At 45.5% G+C, this 13,530-nt stretch overlaps 1 protein-coding gene across 4 annotated transcripts in view; it reads left to right on the top strand.

The window, feature by feature from the left end:
- The window catches only part of LOC137640002 (uncharacterized), a 157,957-nt gene that overhangs the window by 9,825 nt on the left and 134,602 nt on the right, over window positions 1-13,530 (top strand). The window contains exon 1 of one of the 4 annotated variants that reach the window (XM_068372347.1): window positions 1,041-1,347. The exons of 2 other annotated variants lie outside the window; for them this stretch is intronic. The gene's annotated coding sequence lies outside the window, so the exon portion shown is untranslated. Of the gene's footprint in view, window positions 1-1,040; window positions 1,348-2,433; window positions 2,775-13,530 lie in introns of those variants that run through there. One more of the 4 variants, XM_068372345.1, reaches the window with a different exon arrangement.

The following is a 13,530-nucleotide window of genomic DNA, read 5'->3' as shown; positions in this document are numbered from 1 at the left end:
TAAGTCTTTTGAGACTTCTAAAGAGCGTCGTCTATCCACTCCAGGCTGGAACCTAGACGTAGTCTTAAGGTTCCTTATGTCACCTAGGTTCGAACCTCTCCAGTCAGCTTCCTTCAAGGACCTTACCCTCAAGACTCTTTTTCTCGTCTGCCTTGCAACAGCTAAGAGAGTCAGTGAGGTTCATGCCTTCAGCAAGAACATTGGTTTCACGACCGAATCTGCAACATGTTCTTTTCAGCTCGGATTCCTAGCAAAGAACGAACTTCCTTCACGTCCTTGGCCTAGATCGTTTGAAATACCTAGCCTCTCCAACATGGTAGGTAACGAACTAGAGAGAGTTCTTTGCCCTGTCAGAGCTCTCAAGTATTATCTTAATAGGTCTAAACCTATTCGAGGACAGTCAGAAGCCTTATGGTGTGCCATCAAGAAACCTTCGAGGCCCATGTCCAAGAACGGGGTTTCGTATTATATAAGGCTTCTGATTAGAGAAGCCCATTCTCACTTAAAGGAGGAAGACCTTGCATTGCTGAAGGTAAGGACCCACGAAGTAAGAGCCGTAGCTACTTCGATGGCCTTTAATAAAAACCGTTCTCTGCAGAGCATAATGGATGCAACCTATTGGAGGAGCAAGTCAGTGTTTGCATCATTTTATCTTAAAGATGTCCAGTCTCTTTACGAGAACTGCTACACCCTGGGACCATTCGTAGCAGCGAGTGCAGTAGTAGGTGAGGGCTCAGCCACTACATTCCCTTAATCCCATAACCTTTTTTAACCTTTCTCTTGAATGCTTTTATTGTTGTTTTTATGGTTGTTACGGTAGGCTAAGAAGCCTTCCGCATCCTTTTGATTTGGCGGGTGGTCAATTCATTCTTGAGAAGCGCCTGGGTTAGAGGTTGTGTAGAGGTCCTTTAGTAGGGGTTGCAGCCCTATATACTTTAGCACCTTTGAGTTGATTCAGCCTCCAAGAGGAACGCTGCGCTCAGTAAGGAAGACGAACTTAAAAAAGAGGCAGAGTAACGGTTCAATTCGACTTCCTTACCAGGTACTTATTATTTCATTGTTATTTGAGATAACTGTTATATGAAATATGGGATACTTAGCTATCCTTTAATCTTGTACACTGGTTTTCACCCACCCCCCTGGGTGTGAATCAGCTACATGATTATCGGGTAAGTTTAATATTGAAAAATGTTATTTTTATTAGTAAAATAAATTTTTGAATATACTTACCCGATAATCATGATTTAATTGACCCTCCCTTCCTCCCCATAGAGAACCAGTGGACCGAGGAAAAATTGAGGAGGTGTCAACAAGAAGTACTATAGTACCTGGCCACAGGTGGCGCTGGTAAGTACACCCCTTTCTAGTATTGTGATAGCTGGCGTATCCCTCCATAGAATTCTGTCGGGCAACGGAGTTGACAGCTACATGATTATCGGGTAAGTACTGTATATTCAAAAATTTATTTTACTAATAAAAATAACATTTTACTGTAATAGATTGTCCAAAAGTGATAAGACTTTAGTAAAGTATTACAAGTCTACGGCTATTATTTTTTAAGACTATCCCAGTACCCAACTGATTTCGGAGTCAAGGGTGTAACGTGAGAACGGCTGATTTGTCCCTGAAACAAAGGTCAGATTTTGGGGGTTAACTCAATGCTACAGGGAAAACAATATTTTCTATCAGAAAGTGTTTCCCTGGCCGGAACTATAATATTACCCAGAGTGTTCCTGTTATGGTTACAAAAAAAAAAAAAAAAAACTTTGTCCTTATCTACTAACTGATAGGTAGAATGGCCGGCCGCAAGCTTATCTTGTCGATTCAGCATTTAGGAATCGGGAACTAGTTAATCAACGAAGGCTAAACTTATTTATCAAAGGACTGGTTTGTATCCTTGGGAAAATGTAAATTACCAAAAATTTTTGTTTTTCTCATAGTTAGATAGCACGAGCCTTTGTAGTTCGTTGGGATAGACCGTGTAAAATTTCAAGTTATAACTTAAAACCCACATTTTAAAAGGGAAACAGACAAGAACACCAACTAAACTAAGGTTCCCCATCTAACCTAACATAGGATCTGTATCCTTACCTACCTACTTACTGGCCCCCCTAGACTGCTGTATTTTTAGCTTGGGATATAATTATGACAGCCATGCCCCATAACTATTGGTATCCTATTATCAACCCCACTGCGAAGAATTCGACAGTCTAAAGGGGTTTGCAGGGCAGCAGTAGTCCCCCATTAGGTAAGCAGGGGAAGTGTTGGCTGGCCCCCTACTTACCGTCAAGGAAGGCTGTAATAATAAAAACCAACTTTTCCCTATAGAAAAATGCCTTTCCTTCGAAAATGACACTTAATTTTGTCACAAATAAATATATCTATCTATCTATCTATCTATCTATCTCCACCGATAATGGGGGACCCCCAGTGGGAACTTGGGGTTTTGGGTGGGTGAAATATACTGTGGAAACAATATACAGTATAATGGTATAACAAACCTTTTCTTCTCTATACATTAAGTTCTTGGACTATTAATGGAAAACTGCACAAATTATCTATATCCTATACCGGTGTAGCAGGAAATTTTTCCCCCCTGACTGAAATTCCCCCTGGGAAAATTAGCCTAGGATCAATTTCCCCCCCGGGAAAAGCAGCCCGGGCTGTTATTTCCTCAGGGGGAATTTCAGCCCTAAGATATTTTTCCTCCCTAGGCCATTTCTCCCCCACCCTCCCTTACAGAGAAACTATTTTGATGAACTAAATAATCAACGGTAAGTTTGACAAAATACTGTATTAGGAATATATATATATATATATATATATATATATATATATATATATATATATATATATATATATATATATATATATATATATATATATATATATATATATATAATATAATATATATATCACTTCACTTCACTTCCACTCCCAGGTAGGCTTTCAGCCTGTCAGTGGAATCAGTTGTCTTCTCCACTCAATTCTGTTTTCAAAAATTCCCTCTCTTCTCAGCTGTTCAATTGTTGGCATGTTGTTCTTTGTCAAAATCTCTTCAATTCCATCCCTCCAGCGTTTACGTGGTCTACCTCTTGATCTCCTCCCACCAGGCGTCCAGTCCCATCTCTTCTTTGCAATTCTATTTCCATCCATTCTCATTAAATGTCCCAACCATCTCAGCTTTCCCTTCTCAATCTTGTTCAACATAGGAGATACCCCAACCATCCTTCTAAAATCTACATTTCTTATTCTATCTCTTCTTGTTTTGTGCATTATTGTTCTCAGGATTTTCATCTCTGAAGCTTGGACTCTGCTCCTGCCTTTGATGGTCATTGTCCAGCTCTCTGAACCATATGTCATGATTGGTGTTAGTAATCCTTCAAATATGGTTTTCTTTACTTCTATAGGTACGTATGCATCTCTCATAATTGGATAGAGTGCTCCACAGCATTTATTATATTTCTTTATTCGTTCAGTAATTTCTTCTTTGTTCTTATAGCCGTTATCTCTAAACATACACCCTAAATACTTGAATGTGTTGGTGTCCTTAATTACCGTATTTCTTATCATGATGTTCGTTGGAGCTTCTTGTTGTTTGCTGATTGTTAATATTTCTGTTTTATTAATGTTCATCTTCAGTCCAGCTTCTGTTAAACAATCGTTCAAGGCTATCAATGCTCTTTCTAGTTCCTCCCGATCATATGTCCAGAAAGCAATATCATCAGCAAAAATCATAATGTCTCCCGAGATATTTATTCTTTCCTTAAAACTTCTTATAATTACATCTATATATGCAATGAACAAGAGTGGGGAAAGAACGCTTCCCTGCTTAACACCTGTTGTTACTCTAAACCAATTTTCATTCTTGTATCCAGTCCTTACATTATTCATACATGGTTCGTACGTGCTCTTTATTGCAGCTCCCAATCTACTGTCGAGTCCATAAACCTCTCCCAAGCACCTCCACAATTTGTTCCTAGGTACCGAGTCAAATGCCTTTTCCAAATCAATAAATGCTATATACAGTGGCCTATTGTATTCCCATGATTTTTCAATAACAAGCCTCAAGGCGAATATGAGATCTGATGTACTTCTGTCCTTTCTGTATCCATGCTGTTCTTTGCCTAGCTGAGGTTCAATGATGTGTCGCGCCCTTTTTTCTAAAATCCTCTCATAAAGTTTTGCTGCATGACATATGAGCGTTATACCTCTATAATTTTCGCATTTACTTATCATGAGTTTGAAAATGCTTTGAAAGAGATGAAAAATGGGAAAAGCCCAGGGTATGATAATATACCAATTGAGTTATTCAAAGAGGGAGGGGACCTAGCAAAGCAGATATTATATGACCTAACCTTGTCATTCTGGTTAGAGAGCATGGTTACTGAAGACTGGGGAAAACATATTTCTGTACCCTTTTATAAAGGTAAAGGTGATTCAGGTAAATATATATATATATATATATATATATATATATATATATATATATATATATATATATATATATATACATATATATATTTACACATACAATGTTACGCAACGTTACCAACGTTAAGATGCCATTGCTAACGTTAGCAATGGTACGATATTATCAACGTGTATTTTTCAATATTAATCTTACCCGATGATCATGTAACTGTCAACTCTGTTGCCCGACAGAAATCTACGGTCGGGATACGCCAGCGATCGCTATACAGGTGGGGGTGTACACAACAGCGCCATCTGTGAGTAGGTACTCAAGTACTTCTTGTCAACAAGAACTCAATTTTTCCTCTGTCGTGCCACCGGCAAGACCTACTAATACGCCGTCCCTAACTGGATTTGTTTTCACAACTTTTTGGTGAAGTACACTATTCCAGTTTTGAGCTTTCGCTATGCAGGGGTTTTATCTTCATTTCAAAACTTGAACTCGTTTTGGATAGATTTAATTATGGTGACGAAGAGAGTATGGACTCTCTTTCACTTTTAAATGGCCGACCCTTCCCTTAGACGGAAGTGTTGGTGTCGAAGAGAGTATAGACTCTCTTTCACTTTTAATGACCGACCCTTCCCTTAGACGGAAGTGTGTTTAGGTTTTTGGTAATTTTGCTTAACAAAGTTATAGATTTATTTTATATCTCTCCGCCATTTATAGGCCTGTTAACCTACAACCCGCCGAGGTTGTGCGCTCAGCTGATACTGCGGCTGCCTGCTCCCACACTCCACCTGTGAGAGCTCCACCACCGATGCGCAGTCCACCCTGCCAGACGCATGTTCTTGCTGCTCCATCCGTTGACATGCGTGAGCTTCCGCATCAGCAGTGGGAAGGTGCTGTAGAGCTGCCGGGTTCCAGCACTATGCGGCTTTCTCCGCAACCCATGCAGCATGCTCCGCATACCATACAGCATGCTCCGCATACCATACAGCATGCTCCGCATACCATACAGCATGCTCCGCAACCCACCGCAGCCCCTCCCACGCTCCAGCACTCTGCTTTTGTTGTTGCCAGCTCCCACACTCCGACTGCGGAGAAGGTTGACGATGCACCCGTGGGCCTACACCTCCCACGGTTGTGCGCCCGGCATGGCTTCCTGCTCTCACACTCTTGTTGTGAGAGCTCCTCCACCCATGCACAGTCAACCCTGCCAGATGTATGATGACTCCCACACACAGAGCACTCCGTTGCCGTGCGTGAGCTACCACAAGCTGCCGTGTTTTGACACGGTGTGTCAGCCTCTGCAACACACTGTGGTTACCGCCACTCGCCCGCAGCAAACTAGTCAGTCAGGAGTTGAGGCTTCCCCACACAACTTTGGTTGTTGCCATCTCACAGACTGTCAAACAGTTACATGACGTTGCCTTCTGGTCTGCTACTTATACACCAGTGCTGTATGTCCTCACGCTCCTGTTGTGGTTGACAGTTCAGTTTTTGACAGTTCACAGACTGTCAAGCAGTTTCATAACGTTGCCTTCTGTTCTGCTGCTTTTGCACCAGTGAAACCCTCACTGAGAGAACCTAGCTTTTCTCGGATATGGTTCCTGTAGATGAGAAAGTGCTGTTCTCCCTCCTTCTGATATTCCCTTGAGGACTCTGTCATTTGGAGAGGAGCCTTAAGCTGCTTAGCCTCCTATGGACTTTAATTTAAGCATAACATGCTTTCAGGGAGGGTAAATGGTTCCGCTTCAGTCGCTAACCCCGTCTGTTGCCACACCTGCTCCCTTAGACCTTGGGCTTTGTTGCAAGACATGCAGTCCAAGCTTAGTCCTTGATAGAGGATATTTTACGGAGAAGAACCTTCTTGCCAACGACCTTCCTACCGGTTGGTTGTACGCCCTGTTGACGCTGAGGTATCCTACTCACGTCCGCCAGTTGAGATGGTTCCTCCACCGGTGCGACCCAGTGTGGGTTGCCAGTCGCACGTTGACGTTAAGCTACTCTCGGAGGTGGTTGTAGACGTTCAGTGTTTCACTGGGAAGACGTTCAACAACCAGCAGAGGTGACTTGTTGTGACGCAGTGCGGCAACCTCAGCAACCTGATAAGGGGTTGTCTGTACTACCCAGACAGTCTAGACAGTTTCGGGTTGTCGCTGTACTTCCTCGCATCCCCATGGTTGACAGTTCACAGACTGTGCAGCAGTACCATGATCTTGTGTCCGGCTCCGTCACGCATCCACCAGTGCGACCGGATTCAGCGAGTCAGACGTTGCCCACTCCGTTGCCGTTTCCTCATCAGTTTCGGATGAGGAACCCTCTGATGAGGACATGGCTGAACAAGAAGATCAATCCCCAGCCCTGCTATCCATCCAGAAGATGCTGAAGAAGGAATACGGCCCTGTCAGGCTGTGGATGAGTCTGGTTAGGACACTGTCATCCGTGGTTCAATTGGTGTCACTTGGAAGACTTCACCTCCGTCCTCTTCGGTTTCATCTAGCTCTTCACTGGAAAAGGACGAGACGCTAGAAGCGGTCTCGATCCCGGTTTCCGGAAGATAAGTCTGGTCTAACCTGAGGAAAGGACTTTATCAACCTTTTATAGGGTCTTCCCCTGACTGTTCAGACCCCCAACCACGTTCTCTTCTCAGACGCATCGGACGTAGGCTGGGGTGCGACCTTAGGCGGTAGGGAATGCTCGGGATTATGGAACTCGAGTCAAAGGACAATGCATTTTAACTGCAAGAAGCTTCTGGCAGTACGTCTGACCTGGAAAAGCTTCAGGTCTCTCCTTCAAGACAAAGTAATGGAGGTCAACACGGACAACTCCCTGCTTTGATGTTCATCTCCTAGCAAGGAGGGACCTACTCTCTGACATGGTGCGAGTTCGCTAGTGACCTCCTCTCCTGTTCAACAGGTCTAGACTTTTCACTAGTTACAAATTTCTTCCAAGGCAACTTGAATGTCTTAGCAGTTTGTCTCAGTAGGAAGGGACAATAATTCCAACATATTGGACCCTCCACAGAGATGTATGCAAGAGACTTTGGGTCACCTGGGGCCAGCCAACCATAGATCTCTTCGCAACCTCGATGTCCAAGAGGCTCTCAATACTTTGCTCACCTATCCCGGACCCAGCAGTGGTTCTTTTAGATGCCTTTCTACTAGATTAGTCTCATCTAGATCTATATGCATTCCCTCCGTTCTAGATTGTCAACAAGGTACTGCAGAAGTTCGCCTCTCACGATGGGACAAAGTTGACACTAGTTGCTTCCCTCTGGCCCGCGAGAGAATAACTTACCGAGGTACTTCGATGGCTAGTAGACGTTCCCAGAACTCTTCCCCTAAGGGTGGACCTGCTACGTCTGCCACGCGTAAGAAGGTACTCCAAGGCCTCCACGCTCTTCGTCTCACTGCCTTCAGAGTATCGAAAGACTCTCGAGAACTAGAGGTTTTTCGAAGGAGGCAACCAGAGCGATTGTTAGAGCAAGGAGAACATCCACCCTTAGAGTCTACCAATCGAAGTGGGAAATCTTCCTAAACTGGTGCAAGTCAGTATCCGTATCCTCGACCAGTACCTCTGTAACTCATATAGCTGACTTCCTCTTATATCTGAGGAAAGAGCGATCTCTTTCAGCTCCCACTTTCTAGGGTTACAGAAGCATGTTGGCATCAGTCTTCCGTCACAGAGGCTTAGATCTTTCCAACAATAAAGATCTACAGGACCTCCTTTAGTCTTTTGAGACCACGAAGGAGCGTCGTTTGGTTACACCTGGTTGGAATTTAGACGTGGTTCTAAGATTCCTTATGTTAGACAGGTTCGAACCACTTCAATCAGCCTCCCTGAAAGATCTCACCTTTAAGACTCTTTTCCTGATATGCTTAACCACAGCTAAAAGAGTCAGTGAGATTCATGCCTTCAGCAAGAACATCGGATTTTCATCCGAAACGGCTACATGTTCTACATCTTGGTTTTCTAGCCAAACACGAGCTGCCTTCTCGGCCTTGACCAATATCGTTCGTTATTCCACACTTATCGTATGGTTGGAAATGAACTAGAAAGAGTATTATGTCCTGTAAGAGCTCTTAAGTTCTATTTTAAAAACCTTTACGGGGCCCGTCTGAAGCTTTATGGTGTTCAGTTAAGAATTCATCTTTGCCTATGTCAGAGAATTCTTTATCCTATTGTTTTCAGACTGTTAATACGAGAAGCTCATTCCCTTCTGAATGAGGAAGACCAAGCTTGGCTGAAGGTAAGGACACACGAAGTTAAAGCTGTCACAACTTCCGTGACCTTTTAATAAAATAGATCTCTGCAAAATATTTTCGACGCAACCTTTTGGAAAAGCTAATCAGTGTTCGCGTCTTTTATCTTAAGAATGTCCAGTCTCTTTACGAGAACTGCTACACTCTGGGACCATTCGTAGCAACGAGTGCAGTAGTGGTGGGGGCTCCATCACTACAATTCCCTAATTCCAGAACCTTTTTAATCTTTCTCTTGAAATATTTCTGGGTTGTCCGGAAGGCTAAGAAGCCTTCCGCATCCTGGTTGATTTGGCGGGTGGTCAAATTCTTTCTTGAGAAGCGCCTGGATTAGAGGTTGTGATGAGGTCCTTTAGTATGGGTTGCAGCCCTTCATACTTCAGCACCTAGGAGTCACTCAGCATCCTAAGAGGATCGCTAGGCTCAGTAAGGAAGACGTACTTAAAAAAGGCAGAGTAATGGTTCAAGTCGACTTCCTTACCAGGTACTTATTTATTTTATGTTTGTTATTTTGAATAACGGCTAAAATAAGATACGGGATACTTAGCTTCTTTGTTAACATGTATGCTGGTCTCCACCCACCACCCTGGGTGTGAATCAGCTACATGATCATCGGGTAAGATTAATATTGAAAAATGTTATTTTCATTAGTAAAATAAATTTTTGAATATACTTACCCGATGATCATGAATTTAAGGACCCGCCCTTCCTCCCCATAGAGAACCAGTGGACCGAGGAGAAAATTGAGTTCTTGTTGACAAGAAGTACTTGAGTACCTACTCACAGATGGCGCTGTTGTGTACACCCCCTCCTGTATAGCGATCGCTGGCGTATCCCGACCGTAGATTTCTGTCGGGCAACAGAGTTGACAGCTACATGATCATCGGGTAAGTATATTCAAAAATTTATTTCACTAATGAAAATAACATTTTAAAGCATTTTTCCATATACCTTTTACACAAAATATAAAAAGGTACATAAGGGTATAGAACATAACAAACCCACCTAACCTAACCTAGAAGTTCCCAGGTCACAACCCCTAGCCGGGGCCAAGCCCCCGGACCCCCTTCCCAGGTCACAAACTTGTACTGGCAAGAGGTAATGTTGAATTGCGTCTGTTTTTCCCCCTGTCCGAAATAATGGTTACCTCCACCAAGCAAAGGGGGAATCTTGGCCCAGAGGGGGCAATATTATCCTGGGACAAAGTTCCCCGGGGGGGATATATATCCTTGGACAAAGTTCCCCTGGGGGGATATATATCCTGGGCCATATTTCCCCCGGGGGGAATTCCGTGGGGGGGGGGGGGAAACAGACCATTACACCGGTACTAACCGTATATTTTTCAATATTAAACTTACCCGATAATCATGTAGCTGTCAACTCCGTTGCCCGACAGAATTCTATGGAGGGATACGCCAGCTATCACAATACTAGAAGGGGGTGTACTTACCAGCGCCACCTGTGGCCAGGTACTCAATCATTTGTTGTTGACACCTCCTCAATTATTCCTCTGTCGTGCTTCCGGCTAGACGTTCTGGGATACGCTTATGGTCTTCGAGTTTATTCATGGATATTTGGTGAAGTATTCTCTTAGATTAACGGCTGTCGCATTACTGGAATCCTTTTTATATTAGCTAGATAGCTTTTATATAAATACTGGTTAACGGTTAATGAATTTTTGCTTGTTTTTGGATCACCCTTTGGCTAACTCTTTGAAACAAGATGTCTGACGTTTCGCAAGCTCCCTCCCATAGACGATGTAGGTCTTGCAATAGGCGTATTCCGAAGGCCTCGGTAGATCCTCACACCGCTTGTTCTGACTGTAGGGACAGGCCCTGTCTATTAGAAAATCGATGTGAGGAGTGCGCCGGACTTTCGGAATTGGAATTTGTCCGTCTTTTAAAATATTCATCTAAGTTAGAGAGAGGTAGAGTTAGGAGAAGTTCTTCTCACTCTTCTATGTTTTCCTCACCTCATGATCCCCTACCTTTTCCTACCCCTGTAGTGGCTACCCCCGAACCTACTGTGTGCCCTCCGCCTGATATGTCAACTGTTTTGCGTGCTATTCAGGCTTTAGGAGATAAAGTAGAATCAGTGGTAAGTGACCATAAGTCTCTGATGGCCGAGGTTAAAGAACTGAAGGTCAAGAGTGCAGTGGGTGGAAATAGTGCCAGTGCTGTGACGAGTGCTAGTGTCGGTGCAGTGCCAAGTGCTAGTGGTGCCAGTGTGGTGCGTGAGGATTTTTCTGTGCGAGCCAGTCGTCCTCCCAGTCCGGGACCTCTTGCAAGCTCCCATGCCCAGGGGAGAAGCAATGTCGAAGGGCTTAAGGGTTCGACAGGCCTTGTTAGGCGCACAGAATTATCCTCGGTGGTTGCGGGCGTGTCTTCCTTAGACCGTCACTCCCACCTGCAGACGATTGAGCCCGTCTTCTCGTCCGCTGATCAACATGCAGGGAAGAAACGTTGGTCTCAGGTCTCGAGACCGCTTAAACGGAGAGTTCAGTCAGCGAGTGCTCAGCCAGGTTGTAGTCATTGGCTCAGCTCCGACTCGCCTCAGTCATCGGTCGACTGTACTCCGCCCAAGAGGAGTAAGGTTCTGCCTATACAGAGCCCGACTGTGACTTTACCTCAGTCTGTTATCGTTTCTGCCGACCCCAAGTGGACCCTGCTTCAGTCCATGCAAGCTCAGCTTTCGGACTTGATGCGTGAGTGTCGGGCTGAGAGTGTTGCACCTCCTCCTCCGCCTACACTCCCTCCACCTGTTCTCGCTCCGCCTGTGCTCGCCCAGCCTGCACCTGCTCCGCCTGGTCGCAGCACCATCTGCCAGGCGTACGATGTTGAGCCACTTTCGGAGTTTGCTGTTCCCAGTGTTGTTCAGCCTCAGCCTTCTTTAAGGCAACCCTTGCTTTGGGATCAGGAGAGTTATTCCACTCTTCCTCCTCCTCCCCTTGCTGCTCCACCAGTGGTGCAACTCTCGGTTGGGGTACAACAACCTCTCCCCTCCGTGAGTCTGTCTGCTCAACCATCGCTGCAGCGAGCTCAACCCTCCTCTAGGCAAGCTCCTCTACACCCTGGACTTGCGCCTCAGGAGCCTCAGCTTGCGAGAACTTTACCTTGTTCTGCGCAGCCTCAACCTCTTCATGCTCCACTCATCTCACAGGAACAGGAACGGACTACTCCGCCTCCGTCCTCCGCTCAGCTTGTGCAATCCTTGGGTTCAACTCTTGCTAGGAGTCAACCTCCTTCACCCATGCGCCTGCCTTCTGCTTCGTCTGTTGTTCAGCCTATGCAGTCTGAGCCTCAGGTTTTCCCTCAAGATGAGGAAACCTCTGTTATTGTTCCTACCCGTTCTGACTCTGCGGTTCAGCATTCTGGTCCTATCGCCTCGCTACCCTCTGCTGATGAAGTGTCGGATGATGAGGAGGCACACCTTGATCCCTCATCAGACGTGGAGGAGTCTAAGCTTTCTCCATTGTCTATTGATTTTCGAAAGGTCTTGGCTCTACTCAGGGAGATTTACCCAGACCACTTCGTCTCTGCTATTCCCCGCTCTCCTCCATCTGAGTTTTCGCTGGGCGTACAACAAGCTAAGTCCAACTATACTAAGCTTGTCCTAGCTAGATCCTCCAAGAGGGCTTTAAGGATCTTAGGGGAGTGGCTTCAGTCTAAACAACACCTTGGCAAGACTTCCTTCATGTTCCCTCCAACGAAGCTCGCTTCGAAAGGTTGCGTTTGGTATGCCACAGGGGAAGCACCAGGCTTGGGAGTACCTGCCTCTGCCCAGGCTGACTTCTCAAGTCTGGTGGACTCGCCTCGGAGGACTGCGATGAGACGCTCGAAGGTTTGTTGGACCTTCTCAGACCTGGATCATCTTCTGAAAGGGTTGTTCAGAGCTTTCGAAATGTTCAACTTTCTCGACTGGTGCCTGGGAGCCCTCAGCAAGAAAACCTCTCCTGCGGACAAAGATTCTGCCATGCTAATTATGTCCTGCATGGATAAGGCCATCAGAGATGGATCGGGTGAGCTAGCGTCGTTATTTGTATCAGGGGTGTTGAAGAAAAGGGAACAACTGTGTACCTTCCTCTCCGCCAGCATTACACCGTGCCAACGGTCACAACTCCTTTTTGCTCCACTCTCAAAGTTCCTCTTTCCCGAGGAGCTAGTTAAGGACTTGTCGGCTGCCCTGATACAGAAGGACACGCACGATCTTGTAGCCTCATCGGCTCGTAAGTCTAAGGTTACCACCTCTGTCCCCAAGACTTATCGCTCCCCAGTGGCTGATACCCCGGCTACGAGGTTCATACCGCCCTTTCGTGGTAGAGCCCCCAGCCGAGGAAGCTCCCGTCCAGACTCTCACAGGAGCAAGTCTAGGAAAGGACCCAGGACATCTAAGGGAAAGAACTGACTCTCAGATTCTCCAGACAACAGTAGGAGCCAGACTCAAGATCTTCTGGCGAGCCTGGGAGAAGAGAGGTGCAGACGCACAGTCTGTCAGTTGGCTGAGGTACGGTTACAGGATTCCATTCTGCCTCAAACCGCCTCTGACCACATCGCCCATCAACCTCTCTCCCAACTACAAAGAAGAGGACAAGAGGCTAGCATTGCAACAGGAGGTGTCGCTACTTGTGCAGAAGAAGGCAGTGGTTATAGTCCGGGACCATCAATCCCCGGGCTTCTACAACCGTCTCTTTCTTGTGGCCAAGAAGACAGGAGGTTGGAGACCGGTGCTGGACGTCAGCTCTCTCAACGAGTATGTCACCAAGCAGACGTTCACAATGGAAACGACCAAGTCGGTCTTAGCAGCGGTCAGACAGGAGGACTGGATGGTCTCGTTGGACTTGAAAGATGCATACTT

This window comes from Palaemon carinicauda, chromosome 4, assembly GCF_036898095.1.
Source record: "Palaemon carinicauda isolate YSFRI2023 chromosome 4, ASM3689809v2, whole genome shotgun sequence".
Lineage (NCBI taxonomy): Eukaryota > Metazoa > Arthropoda > Malacostraca > Decapoda > Palaemonidae > Palaemon > Palaemon carinicauda.
Note: the sequence above shows the minus strand (reverse complement) of the source record. Positions and strands in the feature narration are given on the sequence as shown.